Genomic DNA, 16,256 nt, shown 5'->3' with positions numbered 1-16,256 from the left:
AATGTGCGGCAAACCATTGCTGCAAAGTAAAGTAGGGGTGAGCGCGCTGGTGATGGAGGGTTGTAAGTTGGTATACCTGACCTTTGATTCAAGCCGGATTTTGTGGCACCAACCTCATTTTCAGGTCAGGTCAGGTCACTGACCTATGACGTCATAAGTGAACCTCTGCACGGTCTAGAAAACGTCGTAACATAGCAACTCCATCAATTCAAGGAGATCTATCGCAGGTAGATGAAACTTACAGAACTTATCAAACTCCCTAATTCTCAAAAGCGTTAACTTTGGATTTCTCCTAAGGGTCACCTAACGTCAGGTCGGTCAGGTGATCTGGCCATTATAAGCCGATGGGGGGGGGGATATAGAGACAGCTATTTTGGCGCTGACAGTGATCTTAGACGGAAAAGACACAAATAGACTCAGAAAGACCTTCCGAATTGAATAACGTGCAACTTGACCTCATCATGAGGTAATGACCTGACCTGACATTGGACGGAGGTCAACATCCTAAATTGACCTCACCCATAGAAAAAGCATATCATTCGACGTGGCTGAGCATCACGAACACGATGATGTCAAAATTGCAGTTCTGATACCATTTTAGGCGACTACCGAACAATCCACTTCCTGGTATGCCAATGCTTTTATTATCTGAAGACGATGAACACTGAACATTCTCATATATGCAAACATGCCACTTTGGGTTACAGAGTAAGTGGTTCCCAATCGTACCTACTTACTACACGTCCTACACATCACACTACCGCTCGTAAGTGCAATGCAAATAAGCTTTGGCTCGTTGGAAATAAACTTTGGCATTGGAAAATGTCACGGTATTACAAAACATTGACCACAATTAGATATCAGGTATCAATATCAGTAACATTCAGCTCATCCTCAACACATAACAATCAGACGGAGAACACTACGGTAAACCTCAAAGAGGCAATGAGGCCATGGTAGGCAATGAGGCATAGCTGCGAGCAGGATCTTCGATCTGAGAAAACATGAAGATGAAATTACATGCATCACACTTGCAATAAAAACAAACTCAAGTGATACTTATCTTTGAAAAATCAGGATGAAAGAACATTAACCTATTTGAAAACATAACAAGCATTATCAGAGGAATAGTTAATGCATGGTTATTTAAAAGACCTGTTAATATTAAGGTAGTGGATTGTTAACAGGATCTTAGAATGGTCGAGAGATGTTACCTTCAGAAGGGTTTCCTTTCGTGGTCACACATTATTGATGTTAACAAATGAACACTGGGTGGTGCACACCCTGAAAGTGACAGCTTCACACAAGCTGTTGTCTATGTTGAAAACTAGGCTTCCTTCCTGTTCAGATTAAGACAGTTGATGGCACCTTTGGTTAGCTTTGTTCAAGGAAGCATTCATTTTACCAGTGTCGGTAGGGCAGCCTGGCTACATATAGGAATCTTGAGCCAGGCACAGCATACATGTAGTAGTGCATGTCTTGTCCTGAAAAAGGATCAGAGATATATGGCTAAGGAAGTTATGAATGGAATTGACTCAGGCTGCTTTGAGGATGATTGACCACAAAGACATGGCTATTGTGAAAGCCCTGAAATAACTTATGAACTGGTGTGCTTTGAGTGAAGTGGAATATCAAGAACAACATTAAAAAAGAAAAAGTAAAAATTGACCTAAAAATTATCTTCCATGTTTAGTTTCAATCACCTAAATCTTACGTGTTTTCATACAAACTAAAATTACCAAGAAATTGCACAATTATCACTTACATGTGGCAACAAATGCTTCTTTCTACTTACTATCCACTTTCATGGATGCAGGATGCATGTGTTTTGATTTCATTATCACAGCAACACATTTGTACGAGATGCTTACACAAAGCATTATGTTATATGTTGATGTTATTCAGCTAGAGCCTGGGACAGTGATATTGTATTGTTAAGTTTGTTCAAAACCAATGTCCCAAAATTTGCCAGTTTTGGGTGGGAAATGACATCCAACTGAAATCAATTTTCCACTTTCATCTCCAATTTTCAAGAACAATTTTTCACACTGAAATAAAATTTTGGGACACTGTTCACTGTTCATAAGTCATAACACCAGCTTCATTTCTTAGTAATGATAGCTTTCAGAAGACTTCAGTCTTCCTTCATCAGCCTGTCAGGGCTCTAAAAATACATACAAACGAGTAGTGACCAACATAGAAAAGACAATACACAAATGTCGTACCGTAAAATGGGGTGTTAAGGGACAGTGGGGTGTTAAGGGACAGTTGCATGGGAAAAACTTTGAGTCATATTAACTTCCTTATTTGAGAAGGTTCAATAAAAACTTCAGTGTGGTAGTTGACACTGTTTTGCTCTTGACCAGAGGAGAAAATGGTATGGTTTTTCATGCAAGTGATTTGGTTCAAAAATGGATTTGAAAATCATGCTACATTTTCACAAAATTGAAACATCTCCAAAACTCTGTGTGTACTACATAAACTAGTGGGTGTACAGGGAAAATGAATGCATAGGTGTATTGTCACATGTATTGCACATGTTTCCTGAAAAACTTGTGCAAATCCACCCATTCATTCATCATCCTCTTCCTCTTTTCCGGATACATGCATATTTTGAGGTGGATGTGGGGTGCTAAGGAACAGGGAAGAAAAATAAAAAATAATATCTAAATATAATTTAATTAAGTAGGCATGGAAAACACCAAATTCCACATAAAATGCTGGCAAGTTCATGCTTTTATCTCTAACACATCTTAAGTTATGTAACAAAACATCTCAACACTCTCTTTTACAATGATGGGTCAATGGAGACTGATGTAAGTAAATGTGATGTCATCATAAAAAGGCTAAAACAAAGAGGGCAACATAATGACAAGTGACAAGCTTCAACATGGGTTTTTATTGATGACAGAAGATTACTTTTTGGTTCTGTTTACCTTATAATTAGCACATTTTCCACAAGCGTAAACTGCATTACACGTAATTGGCTAAAAAGGTCATTAGTGGTGAATGAACCTGACTTGTTTTGTGACAGAATATGCAAAACATTTCAATAAATAAATTGTGTGCCCTTCCACACCCCAATTCTGGGCATTCGATGACCATTTCTTGGAATAATATAGGTGTCCCTTAACCCGGCAGTTGCTGGGGTATTTCGCCACCCACCGTTTGCTGGGGGTGGGCGTTAAACGCCCCCAGCCGATAACTCGAGAACCAATAGGCGCAGCGAAACGCACGAGGCGGCAAACGAAAGAGCGCGACGAGACGCTTCAGATGAGTACTTTAAAGTTGAATTTTGAGGTCACAGGTCGGGTCAAGGTCAGGTCAAACACCTGAAATCGGGCTTTCAGTAGCATGGATTTCAGGACATTGCAATGGGCGACTCTCACCATAAACTCTGTCAAAACGGTGCACAATCCATCTTATAAGGCCTACAAGAGTCTCAGCTCCATGTAGGGGTCAGTCAAGCATAGGTCAGGGTCAAGGTCAGGTCAACTGGGTAGGCACATATCCCCGAAAATCAAAACTGATATTCGCAGCCTGTGACACATGTTTAATAGGTAATTTGGGGCGTAGAAGACGATGGTGACATTCATTTTATCATATGTGTACGTGTTTGGCTAAAAAAGTTCAACTTAAAAAATTCATGTATCATGGTCGTAAAGTAGTCACGAAAAATTGCCAAGATTCAGTTCAAGATTATGGAAAATGCGGAACGATAATCAAAAATCGAAGATAGCCATTTGATTGATCATGGTATTGGCAGTCTAATGGCGTTTACGGCATGTCTGTATGTCTATTCTGTGATTTTATATGATTTTTTGAACATATGCCGTTTTTGTCGAAAACTCAGAAATCATGACGTCACTAAAACCTCGATATCTCAAAAATTTTCCAACCGATTTTTTTGAAACTTTGTCACAATAAACTTCAATCAATTCCCTACAGGTACCCAAAATTTGGCGCGCCTGCGGCGCGCCGTTTTTATGCTATGGCCCGGCGAAAAAAGTGGGGGCGTTTAACGCCCCCCCCAGCAACTCGCGGGTTAACACCCCACATTGGGGTGCTAAGGGACAGTGATGAAAAATAATAAACAATTAATATGCAGGTATAAATCTTAAAAACTTCAATGTGGCAGGCATGTAAAGCACCAAATTCCACATAAAATGCTGACAATTTGATGCTTCTATCTCCAACCCTTCTTGAGTAATATAACAAAACACCTCAAAACTGTCCCTTAACACCCCGTTTTACGGTACGAAAACTGCCATTGCAAATAGATAAAGCCGGTGTACGCAATCTTTGCAATACGATTATACCAAATATGCTCACAGCTAAGTCAAAAGGTGTCACCATGCATCACAATTGGTAAAATTCCTTGAAACTTCTTTTTTAAAACATTGTTACGCAACAGTGAAAGAATGAGACAGCATGAGGCTGGCCCACCACCCAGTCAAGTACAGCAGTTTGCAAATTTGCACACAGTTACTCAGAAAGGCCTTTGTTCAAACAATTCCATGCATAATGAAGAGCCAATTTTTTAATTCACACGATAGTTATTAAATACTTAGCCAGCACAATTTGTAAGTCTTTAAATGAAGGGAGAACACCATGGAACCTCGTGAAACGGGTGACATTCATAAGTACCAGAGTACAGTTGTACCCAGGTTACACCGGGACCAAGGTTACACAGGGGCCCAGGTTACGTTCGGCCCCAGGATTTGAAGGGACCATGAAGACGCAAGTACCATACTGTGATTGGTCGTTGGCAGACGGGAATGACGTAATGCATCCCTGTGGCGGCCGTGACGTTGACCAATAGGAGGGGCGGATACAAATTTGGACCACCTTGGTACACTACTTGGCAGTGTGCTTGTGATTGATTTTCTCGAGATTGAATTGAGGTAGCGCCGTCCATCGCCCGCCGCGGCGGCGCCCAGGCCCGATGGTCATCCGGTGTGGCGGGAGGTGGCGTCCCTCGGCCCCCCGCGCGGCGGGAAGTAGCGTGCTGCGGCGTCCGAAGGAGAAGTGAAAATGATCCCTTGCACGAATTAGTGTTCGCAGCGGCTACTTAAATTGCAGGAGGGGGAGGAGGCAGGGGCGTCGCCACGGATTTTTGAGTGGGGTGGGGTCGGGTTTCCGGTCTTCGTCTTGTTGGGTAGAGGTGTTATTAGCCACACTCCCGGTTTTTTTCATGTGTTGAGAAAAATCTCGGCGCGCAGCGCCACGAAAGCAGCGGTCTACATACAGCACTTTTGCATCGTGCATAAAAATCAAGCACAGGCCACCTGAGGTCAGGTCACAATGTCATGTTCAGTTCAGTTTTAATGCCTCTAAAAGCTGCAATCTTGTCATTCCCATAGATTTGCCTGTCCCGTAGCTCAGTTGGTAGAGCATTGGACTCCCGGTAGTGAGAGCCCGGGTTCGAGACGCCCCGGCGCTCGATATTTGAGACTCCTGACGGGGATGGTCTGCGGTTGGTGAGCAGCCGCAGCCAGTTGAAGCCAGTTGAGTGGGGCAGGCCGTGTCCGGCTTTGAAGGGCACGTTAAAGGGACCCTCCCACCTTAACATTAGTTTTGAGTTGAGATAGCCAAGTTTGCGGCCAGGCTCAGAAACCACCATTTATCCTGGTCGCAACCCCCGCAGCTTTATGGTGTTCAAGAAATTTCTTCCCTTTACTTGCAGGGTGGGACCAGCGTGGTCCCTATCTCTTAACCATTACGGGAATCTGATGACGTCATCAGGCTCTCGAACGTCCGTTAAATGTTTGACTAAAACGTTTTGTAGCACGCGGTGGTATATGCTGCTTTGCGCGCAACAAATGCCGCACTTTCAAATAAAGTCGCTAGGAACAGCGGAGATCCCAAAAAGTAAACAAAAGTAAAAGTCTAATATCTTGAAAACCGGTGAATATTTTTCGGTGAAATTTGGTAGATATTCGTTTTCGCTCTTTCTGAACCGAGCGACATCACTTTCATGCCAATTCATTAACTTTTTTGAAGGTGGGAGGGTCCCTTTAAACTTTGGCATCTAAATTATCCCGATACCCGGAATTGCACGATCGGACGGTAGGGATCGGGGTCTACGCAACAAGCTCTGCTTAGCGTGGGCTCCGGCTCTGTCCATTCAATGTCCATTCAAACATTCGAGCTAAATTTATTAAAAAAAAATTATCTCCTATAAGTCTGAAATTTGTTGTAATGAATGGGATTATAAGTGCCAACAGTTAATGAATCTGGGATTTTACATCTGAAAAGTGAAGTCAGGTCAAATATGTGACCTCACCAATCAATCATGATAAGATATGGGAAAATGCACGAGATGCCCTCTGCTTTGAACGAATATGCTAAAAACGCTATGAGATACTTTTGTAGCCATGGCACCTCTGCTCATTTTAGAGACAAGGTGCAGCTAATGACCAGTGGTGACTCGAATGGTCAGTCATTACTATTAGTTAGGTCATCAAAGGTCTCTAACACATTTTCGACAACAACTTTTGATGGAGACGCTGTAGAGCGATGACAGCACCTGGAGTGTGTTCAGTGTGTGTTCAGTGTTCAGCACCAGTGTTCAGTGCTGGAGTGTCAAGTGTTCAGCTCAGCAACACAGATCGATCGCACATTTTTGCAGCGGGTTCTTTTCCGGTCAGGACATGACCATTGATTAACCTTTACCTACCTGATGTCAAGTTTTCTAGTTAAGTTCTTAAAGGAAATAGTTCACTTTCACGAAAATATTTTTTTTTGCAACGATTTATGATTTTTTATGTTCAAAATAATCAGCAAAGAAAATAAAACCTTTTTATAACAAAAGATTTTTTTTCTATATTTTGATATAGGAAGAACTTTTCAGTTTCTGTAAGGCACACGCGATCCAGTATGAAAAGAGCATGGGTCCCGAAAATTCTTCAGAAACAGAGAAATTATCGCAGCCACCGGCATTTGGGCGATCTGCTCGATCTGATAATGTTCCCCTGAATGTCCTAATTGATCAGTACGAGAATTTCTCTAGAGTTCTCGTAGATAATTTCTCTAGTTTCTGAAGAATTTTCGGGACCCATGCTCTTTTCATACTGGATGGAAATATATGCAAGGCACACATCCTCAACGCAAGACACCTTTTTCGGGACGAGAAATAGAATATCTTTGCCTAGGGTGATCGTTGGGCTGTAAAAGCTCCTGATTTATGCTCGTCTCAGCCCAAGCTACGGAACAGCTATTCCAGTTCAAAACCCATGTTAAAAAGTGAACTATTTCCTTTAAGTTCAAATTGTAAGCCATGCGACGTGTTTCGACGAAACAAACACGATGGTGATACCTAACATGAATATCATACACATTCACTGAATCATATAGGTTGTTACAGAACAAATGTTTCGGCAAAATCCGTCCGTTTAACTGTTAATGGCCTCTGTGGCACACAAGCCATAGACCCGAAGTCATACCTATCTGAGGCGAAGTTGGCGAAAGAGCTTTAAAAAAGCTATCGAGTACGCTTTCTGTGTCACTAATAGCTCTTATTCGTGTTTTACGGGTCGCTAAGGTAAAATGTTTACCAACGCAACGCTGAAGGTATACTTTCGGCCCCTGATCGAGGTAGAGCTTCGCGGAAAAGCGCTAGGATGCTGCCCGTGATGAGAGAAAGCCGATGATGCCCAATTTCAAGGTCTTGGCCGGGTCATCTTAGGTCAACTCCCAAAAGTAGAAAAAAGCTGGCCTGCTAGAACTTTGTGAGCCGTAGCTGTTATCGGGGTTCCGGGTACGAGTTCGATGTTAGTTTTGGACAAAGATGATGACTCCATGCATTTGGGGTAGATCGGGTCGGGTCAGGTCAGGTCGACCAGCAGGCTTCCTACCGGCCATCTACATAGAGTGGGTGACAACCACCAACGATAGCTTCGTAACATGTTACTACATAACCACCATTTATCAAAACTACTTCTTTATGTTCAAACGGGCGCTAAACTCGAAATCAGTTCCAAAAACTTCACTTGTAAGTGGAAGCAAATAAAACTCAAAAAAGTGAACCAAGGTATCATCTATATTCGAATCATGGCCAATAAATTTTTAGAGTAGGTGTAAAATTGATTAACTCGAGGTCACAGGAAGTTCCGTTGCAATAGGCTCCTTTTTGCGCGTCTTATTGGGAAAGCCCGAGAGGGGTCCACAATCTGACCCCATTTCCCGGCTACCTCAGGCAGGTCCGAGGGTAGTCAGGGCTGCTGAGGCTAGTTAGGTACCTCGTAGTTACTGATATGTCATCCGACGAATCGACTGCAACCATTATTTTGACAATCAGACGAACGCTTGGGTCAGTTTTGGCGCGCTCATTCGTTTGAGGGATAAAAAGGGACTAGAATAGTGGCTATAGTGGCATCAACCCCCCTCGCCCGGCGAGGGGGGTTGATGCACCCCCCCCCCCTAAGGTTTTTCGCAAATAACGTAAAAACGGCGGCGGGTAGCGCCGCCAAATTTGGCATACCTTCTGGGGCAACCTTTTCGCACCTATCCTGAAAATTTGAAGTCCCAGTCTTTTCAGGTCAGGTCACCAGGTCACAAAAGCCGGTACTTACAAGCTCAGGGGAAAATTGGACTAGCTTAGCGGCAACTGAATTCCAAAGTTCACTTAAATGGGTAACAAAGTATATCATTCGATGCGCACGGACGTCCTGAGTTCACTGGTGCTTATATTTTTGCACTATCTTTACTAGGTAAAAAGTTATAACCGAAAAACGTTTGACATGTTTAAGCAAAATTTTTGCACTCATACCCCCCAAAACCCCCCTAAATATTGACCTAGAGTCACCAAACTTTTACAGGGGCGAGATCTCCTATGGACCCACCTACCCTGTACATTTAGTGTTTCTAGTGCCATAGAAGCCAATCGCAAGGGGGGGGGTCGTACCAACCAACCCCCCCTCGCCGTCCGTGTTATGGAAAAGGCCCTCGCCTGGCGAGGGTTAAAATATTGTTATGCTGATGTTCCACGCCCACCGCTTATTGACCTATAAGCAATAGGGCTACGGAGCTGTTGAAGCGATTCTGAGTCTGACGTTGTATTTATTGAGGCTGCTTACGCCAACTTCACTGACATGATAGAAAAAAGAAAACTCAGCATCGCCAAAAGTGGGGGGTCGACACCCCGGTTCTCGCGAGTGGGGGGGGGTCACGACCCCCGCGACCCCCCCCCCCCGTCGGCGACGCCCTTGGAAGGAGGGGTCAAAAGAACCAACCAGCGATTCGTCCCCTGATTGAGCTACAGGGAAAGCGGGCGTGGCGTGTGGAAGCCGATGGTATCCATTTTAATTGTCCTTGGAAGGACTTAAACAGCCTTGACTTTTCACGCGTGGCACGCATCACGACGGTCATTTTAGATGCATCAAGAGAAGTGTAAGGTGTGGTACTTGTAACATATTTTTACGCTTACTCTGTCACACAAAATTCCAGTTCAACCCTGGAGAAAGAAAAACTGTTTCAGTAGCGCAAATATTACTTCCTTTCACCATGCAAGCCTTATTTTTGGACAAGCTTTGTTTTATATTATGACTTCATCCATCATTGGGTGTGTGCCTATGGATGATTGATTGAATGAACTAAACTAAACTGAGCTGAGCATACCTGGAAAAGTATAACCTCAATTCTCCACCAAGTCACGGTGTGTTACCCCCGACCGTGCGGTAATTAGAACAGTCTACAATCTACATATCTTTGCACGCAATAAAACGATAACCTCGCTATCACTGATGTTGTTTGGTGCCTAAACAAATAGCCACAACAGCTCTAAACATACCTATATTAAGAAATCAAAACAACAAAAATAACCATTGCCGAGTATCAATACATATATGCTCGTTGCACACCGGTCAGTTGATAGCCAAATTCTAGCATAAATTACACGGGATAGTTTCGTTCTTGTCGATGAGACCAAGCCCAGTTACGGTATGTGCGATTTTGTCAAAAACGGTCGGAGGTTGTAAGTTGTAACTTGTAACTATTATGACGTCGCAGCTCGGTGGCCTGATATGACCCGATTTTTTTTTTACCAAAAGTTGCGCGAAGAATGCCCCAGAGGCCATTTAAAATTTAAGCACGATCCGACTTAGTTCGGTTTGCATCGCAAAAAAAGCTCGGGCGCCCTGCCAGGGCGAGGGTTAATTATAATCTTCGCCATAGCTCATCAAAAATTATGACAAAATGCAAAAACGATATCAATGTTAATGCACAAGTCAGTTTGGAGGCCGCATGCAAAATTTTAATAAAATCCGTTCATACATTTTCCAGTCATGGACTGAAAACAAACAGGTAAATCTTTCTGCCTCACCCTGTACATAGGTCATTAGTCTGACCTGGAAGCCGAAGGTCAGGTCAATGACCAAATATCGGGAAAATCGAGATCTTGTAGAACTTCTAAAAGTGATGCTTTATGTTTCTGGAGTCCTGATTTCGAACTTAAGAATTATTACGATCAATGATGATGTGTTCATCCATTTGAGTAGATCAAACGAGGTCAGGTCAGGTCAACCGGCGTCCCGACGGCTATCCATTAGGTATAAACTATAAACCATCGCTGTCAGTTTTGTAACATATTGCCAGAACTAGTTCCGGAATGTTTATATCTGTGCTTAATTTGTAATCAGCTCATAAAAACTACGCTGAGACGTTTTGAAACGCCAAACGAGGTCATCTAAGGAAAATAACTTTGACCTGAGTCCCAGGGCTGCGGAGTCGGAGTCGGAGTCGGTCGGAGTCGGAAGTTTTGCCCTGAGTCGGAGTTGGAGTTGCTAAAATCTTACCGACTCCGACTCCGAAGTTAACACTGCATTGCTCAAAGTCATGCCCGACACCTGGTTGCTTCATGATATTTTGCTTGTTGACCTTTCAAAATCTGATTTTGTTGAAGCTAAGGACATACCCCCGTTTTGGACCAGCGTTTTCATTGAAAAAAAATCTGAAGAAGGCTGCTGCGTCAAAACCTGTTTTTATTTATGCATGCTATTTAAAAAGTAGGCACTTATTTGCCACATTGGCCTTGGAACGCGCAAAAGTTCGCTTCAGGCAAGATAAAAAGATATCCGACAATAAATTTTATTTCATTATATGGACTTGCTGGGCAACCGGAGTCGGAGTTGGAGGCGATTTTTGAAGCCGGATAATTTTTGCCGTAGTCGGAGTCTGAGCCTGAGTCGGAGTCACCTTAAAATCCATCGTCTCCGCAGCTTCATGTGACCTTGACACCCACCCTATCAACAAGTAAACACAGGTAGTTAGTTTATCCCAAAGAAGTGTGTAGATGACAAGATAATACCCATTTTTAGAACGGTTATCTGGAACACATTTTGTGACATTCGGTGCGATCTGGTTAAAATAGGTTTATAGCTGATTTTTAGTAGCTTTCATCTTGGGCTGCACCAGTTGCTCACTTCATGGATGACTGAGTGTCGCCACAGGAGGTCCCCCGGTGGGCCGGGGCAGCGCAAGGGACGGGCCCCGCCACTGAGCCGACCATCGGATGTGCCCATTGTAAGAGCGTACCGGGCAGCGGAGCAAATCTCGGACCCACCTCAAGGGTATCCTCATCAATCAGCTTCCCATCCCTGCTGTCTCATGACAGGGGGAGTATGTGAACGGTAGTGGCAGCGGTGACCGTTAGGCGAGCCGGGCCTGCGCTGTGAATAGGAGGGGTGCGCGCCACCTCCCAGACGGTCTGGCGCTCCTGCACCCCGCCCTCCCGGCTGCGGCCGGGCTCGCTGGACCGCAAAGTGCTGGCCGTACCTACATGTGTCACTGTTGACGTAATCAAGTCGCTTTACATGACCTTGTTTAATAAAATGTTTATAGCGTGTACCTATAGTTTGTGCCCACAAATCCTGAAACCTGATGAACTTTTTTAACACTAAATAAGTAAAAAGTAGACCATCCAACCCATGCATTTGCATTAGTTTACAACCCCCTCACATTGCCCCACCAGACAGTAATAAGCATGTAAAGAATGAAACCGTAGTTTTGGACCCGCTACACCTTTTTTTAATTCGGTCATTCGTAAACGATTTCAGCCTCTCATGGATGGTTTACTGTTCGTCGGGGTTCAAATTTCCGACTTATTTCCGTTTATCTAAGAATCGTACTCTCGTTATGGCTATAAGGGAGCCATCACTTATTTGTATGCGCTTCTGCTCCTCTGTTCGTGCAAGGTAAAGTTAAAACGTTGAAATCAAATATTTTTTTTAGAATAATCGAGCCAAATGGACAATGGATGCCCTCGAATGACCTGAACATTGACCTTATCTTAGCAATTTATTACGAACGCATATATTTTATTGCGAACCACATCGGTTCCTACAGGGTGTCCCAGAATTACCCGAACATTTATTTTCTGGCTAAAAGTACGACTGCGCTCGCTTCTAATGATATACAAGCATCATACTTTTATAAGATATCCCTTAGCTATCGAGCTTGGGGACTGTGTGCTTTTGGTGGCCGGTAACGACTCGAATCAATTAGAGGAAGCCGGGGGAAGCCCGGCATAGTAAGCTCTTTTTCATTTTTATTACATACCATACGTGCTGTATAAAATGTTGATATCCTGTTAGCTAGCTAAGTTCATTGGCCGTGTTTTCCCAAAAATTGAACATGACGTCACTCTGACGTCATTTCCGGCCGACCTATGATGGATACGAAGTTCAAATTTTGACACAAGATGTCAAATTGATGCAGCCGAAGGTAGGGGAGAGTGGGGTAAGATGCCCAGGGTGGGAAAGACGCCCCACCCCCTCTAGCGGCAAAACAAAGAATCGAACCTGGAAATTAATGTTCTTAGCGTAAAGCGGAAGCCTGCCTTGTTAACTGCACAAAAATTTGCGAGGCTCAGTTGGGCAACGGCTGGCTGGTGATTGCATGCTTTTTATTTGCTGCTTTCAAAAAATATTTTGGTGTCAAAACATTGTAAATATCAAAGAAGGTAGATAATTTTTGCGTCCCTTGCTATAGTCGTGATAAATTAACATGCGTGTACCGTGTCCCAAACAGTTTGTTTCAGGGTGTAGTTTTATGGCTAACAAATTGTACTGATTTAATGTTACCTCGGTACCTTGGGGTAAGATGCCCCCTGTCCTGATGGGGAAAGACGCCCCCCTAAATCCGTAGGCTGTCCTTCAAGCAGCCCGTCAAATCATTTATTACATGCCTGTGATGAGAGACAAAAGCCGATCTGGGACTATTGAGAGTCCAGTACGGTCGGGTACTCCCCATGCCGGTCTCTCGGCCCACACAGCGACTTTTTGGGAGGCATCTGACTCTGAGAGCCCTTACGACGGCCTCTGTGGGCCACATTATTGGCTCCAGGGCCCCTCACGACATCCTTTGAGGGCTCCCACGTTGGCTCCACGGGCCGCGCTGGCATCTGAGGTCCCCACGATGGGCTCGAGGGCCCTCAAGCATCATGAAGACCTATAAGGGCACCACAGTGGTCTCCGAACGCCACCACGGAGGCTTGTTTGGCCGCGCTGGACTATGATGGCCCTAACGATGACCTCTGAAGCCCCTTACGACTACTTTTGAGGGCCCTTACGATGACGTTTGGTGTCTACTGCAGGCCCGAAGGGACTATTGATTCGTTCAGGCGATTCACGTGCCCATTTATGTCACTTATAGTGCAGGGGGCATCTTACCCAACGCCAGGGGGCGTCTTTCCCACCCTGTGGGGTAAGATGCCCCCTTTCACTTCTTCAGGAAAATGCTTAATAGCAAAAAAAGTTATCATAGTTCAAGCACGAAAGTGTGATATTTTTGGAGAAAAATGATGTCGGCTTCCGTTGAAACTACAAGTTTTTGCTTTCCGATCGTCATTTTCGAATAATATATGACATAGTAAAACCCTGGGCATCTTTCCCCACTCTCCCCTACTGAAAGTGTGGCGGCGATACATCAAGCGGTTTAGAAGTTATTGCAGTATGTAGAAAAACGGCAGGGGGCTATGAATATTGAATAGCCCCCCCCCCACCCCAGTGGGGCGCGGGTTAATTTGCGAGTTACGCTGAACGTGTTGTAAAACAAGAGTACGCCTAAAAGTGAAATTTAGGTGAGAACGATCTTATGGGACACCCTGTACATGCCAACTTTCAGCGCAATCGGCCCGATATTGCAATTGTTACAAAACTGACACCTCTTCGTTTTGCAAGTAGCACGTGCATAAGGGGTCACCCACATTCATCAGGAATAATCCAATACTTGATAGAAGGAATGAAGCTTCTTTACTAATTGCCGCATGTAAATCGGTCAAGTGGTTGCTGAGATATAAGCCTCGCAAAAGCGTGACCACCGATCTTTCCAAGTTTAAAAATCAAGCGTTGGCATCATGAGAAGCGTTAGGGTGGCCGCTTTGCCCCACTCTCCCCTACAACAAATCTTTTAAACGTCGAGCCGATAGGCGAGACGTTTAAAAGATTTTTCTACCTACGAGCGGTTTAATAATTTTATCCCGTGCCGCCGACATATTTCATGTAATGTCTACTAGACGTTTAACAGTTTGTTAATCGTCACAGTAGACGTTTAACAACTGTTACACGTCTAGAACCTGTTAAACAAATCATTTACTCAACATCTGATAATTTTCTCTCTTAGCACGTGAAGCAATTGAAAATACTGACTACGACGCGGGATAAATGACAGATATAAGATATACCGCTACAAACAAGCATTGTAAAATTCACAAAACGCACCGGCATGGTTTCTAATAAGGCTAAAACAGACTCTTTCCGCAGTCAGGAAATCGCATGCGAGAGCCTATTCAAATTGATTAAATCACGCTCGCATCAATCGTATGCACCTCCCGCATGCGTTTGATGCGGGAAGGATTGTAATGTATTTGAATAGGCTCTCGCATGCGATTTCCTGACTGCGGAAAATCTGTTTCAGCCTTGACCATTTTATTTGCTTGCCACAATCCAGAAATGGCTATATTGTGATGCATTGTTGCTGATTGGGGTAAATAGATGACGAAGACATTGAAAACAGTATTTTATTTTGCAATGGGTGAATTTATTGAGCTAGGTAGCTTTGCTTGCAAATGCTGAAGTATTGTTTTTTTAACGGTTCTCCATCCAATCATATACTCCCAAAGCACGTTACTGACGTTAATACGTTTCTGCTTACCTAAATAATAGAGTAGCACCGCCGAAACTGGAATATTAAATGCATTATCTATACAAACGGAACTCATACTCATAACCAGGTGACAACCAAAGTTGGGACGTTTTACCATACCTGTAATTTCACGATCACGAATATCGTGTTAGTTTTGATCAGAGATGATGTCTTTAAGCATTTAGACCAGGTCGGGTCAGGTCAGGTCAGGTCAACCGGTAGGGGTTGTGACGGGTATTCGTAATACGTGTCAACCGCCTCTGACAGCTTCGTAACATGTTACGAAGGCACCAAAACTACTTCGTAAGTGTTAAAATGATTGCTAAATTCGAATTCAGCTCCAAAAACTAACTAGGCTAGAAACATGTAAAACTCGAAAAGGTGAACCGTGGTCACCCGAGGTCACCAAAGGTCAATGACCTGACCTGACCTTCAGGTGACCTTGACACCCACCCTAATGTATGGGAGCAACATCAAATCACATGTTTGAACGTTTGAAACCACCAAAAGCTTGCAAACGCGCGGCTAATGCGAGCCGACATACGCCGAATCGCGATTCCGGCCAAACATGGTCTCGGAAAAGAGGTCACAGGTCAAAGGTCATTTGGGTCAGGGTCATGACATTTTCAGGGTAGGTGTAAAATTGATCAATGCGAGGGTACTGAAAGTTTCGTCGCGATCGGCAGCTTTTTACGCGAGTTATTCGCGAAAAACCTCATCAACCCCCCCCCCCCCTGTGCCGGCGAAAGATCCGCAATCATAAAATATGGCTCACAGCAGGGCTGAAGCATGAAATACGCAAGCATGACCGGTTATTCAGGCTTGCTCAGCGCCACGACTCAGAAAGACATTCAGTTCAATTCGCCGCCGATGATGACAGCATGGTCGGGTGGTTCGTTCCGCGACAGGGTCCGGCTGCTTTGTGCGGCTCGGCGGGGCGGGAGGGGGGAGGCAGGCGACGCGTCTGACAGGCGACACTTGAGCGTCCCGGGAATCAGCTGTCACCGTGCGGCGCGGCGGGCCGTCCCTCCGACCCTTCCCATTGTTACCTGACTGGGCGCCGGCCGCCGGTCCTGCGGAAGGGTCACTTTGGTATGCGAACTCTTCACCGCACT

At 44.3% G+C, this 16,256-nt stretch overlaps 1 long non-coding RNA gene across 2 annotated transcripts; it reads right to left on the bottom strand.

Annotated features, from left to right (window-relative positions):
• Positions 1 to 949: 949 nt before the first annotated feature.
• LOC122390135 lies at positions 950 to 4,612 on the bottom strand. 2 transcript variants are annotated; one of them, XR_006258093.1, is made up of 2 exons: positions 4,579 to 4,612; positions 950 to 1,484 (listed from the first exon to the last, which is right to left on the bottom strand). It is a non-coding gene; the product is annotated as an uncharacterized LOC122390135 (long non-coding RNA). The 2 variants fall into 2 exon arrangements; XR_006258092.1 differs by lacking the exon at positions 4,579 to 4,612 and adding an exon at positions 1,796 to 1,848.
• Between the last annotated feature and the right edge of the window lie 11,644 nt (positions 4,613 to 16,256).

The sequence above is a fragment of the Amphibalanus amphitrite genome, unplaced genomic scaffold (assembly GCF_019059575.1).
Source record: "Amphibalanus amphitrite isolate SeventyFive unplaced genomic scaffold, NRLGWU_Aamphi_draft 000383F_arrow, whole genome shotgun sequence".
Taxonomy (NCBI): domain Eukaryota; kingdom Metazoa; phylum Arthropoda; class Thecostraca; order Balanomorpha; family Balanidae; genus Amphibalanus; species Amphibalanus amphitrite.
The sequence above is the reverse complement of the archived record's forward strand: the minus strand, read 5'-3'. Positions and strand labels throughout refer to the sequence as shown.